Raw genomic sequence first — 1,369 nt, 5'->3', positions numbered from 1 at the left:
GACTTATTGTAATTAGGTCTTTTGATGTTAACAAACCTGGCTGTGAAGCGGATGACCTGAAAAGGGGTGTAGCTGGTGGAAGTATTTTAAAAGGAGTATTAAAGGTGGGCCAGGAGATAGAAGTCAGACCAGGTATTGTTTCCAAAGATGGTGAGGGAAAAGTCATGTGTAAACCAGTCTTCTCCAAAATTGTATCACTTTGCGCAGAACACAATGGTCTTCAGTATGCTGCTCCAGGTGGTCTTATTGGAGTGGGAACAAAAATTGACCCAACACTGTGCCGAGCGTCTGTGCCGAGTGTTGACCCAACACTGTGCCGAGAATGGTGGGACAGGTACTTGGTGCAGCTGGAGCATTACCTGAGATATTTACAGAACTGGAAACTTCCTATTTCCTCCTTAGACGGCTTCTGGGTGTGCGCACTGAAGGAGACAAGAAAGCAGCAAAGGTACAAAAATGCTCCAAAACTGAAGTGCTCACGGTAAACAGAGGCTCTCTGTCTACAGGAGGAAGAGTTAGTGCAGTGAAAGCTGATTTGGGTAAAATAGTTCTTACTAATCCTGTGCGCACAGAAGTAGGAGAAAAAATTGCCCTTAGCCAAAGAGTTGAGAAACACTGGTGTTTAATTTGTTGGGGTCAGATAAGAAGAGGAGTGACTATCAAGCCAACCATAGATGATGAATGAAGAATTGTGGCTAAATAATACATGTGGATGAAGCCACGATTTTTCTTTACAACCTTAGAGTAAAACAAAAGTGGAAAAGCAATTTCATATCTTACTACCTTACTAGAAGTTGTCAGACTAATCTTTTGTCAGGAAAATTAATGCCTATTGCTTAGATAGTAGGGTCTTCAAATAATGAGTTAAGTTGGCATGTTGCTGGATTGATACACTTTTTCAAACTTACATGTCAGTGCAACTTACTTAGAAATGAAACTGGTTATTATAAACAACTTGCTGTATTAAACATATCAAATGTGCTTGAAATAGTTTTCCATGATTTATATTTTAGTATCACAAAGATAGAGGATTACCACAAAAGTTTAAACTTGAAGACAAGAAGTGTTCTTGAAGGCTAGCTCTATTTGCCTTATGTTGATGTAACTTAAAAATATAAGATGAAAAGAAAGTTAATTCGTTTAAAATAAAATGACCCTTTTGTCCATGAAAGTTCATTGACATTAGAATACCTTTAATATTGTACATTCTTTAATATTAACCATCTTCTGAATGCTTTTTGTTTATATCTCTTGTTTTATACCTGAATCCAGCAGTCCTTCCCTACTGGAAATACTGTTATACTAAATGCTAAATAAATAAGTTCCTTTTTAAACCTTAAAAAAAAATTGATAAGAGAATGTCTGATTT

This window comes from Octodon degus, unplaced genomic scaffold (genome assembly GCF_000260255.1).
Source record: "Octodon degus isolate 3935 unplaced genomic scaffold, OctDeg1.0 scaffold00126, whole genome shotgun sequence".
In the NCBI taxonomy this organism is placed as follows: Eukaryota; Metazoa; Chordata; class Mammalia; order Rodentia; family Octodontidae; genus Octodon; species Octodon degus.
The sequence above is the reverse complement of the archived record's forward strand: the minus strand, read 5'-3'. Positions refer to the sequence as shown.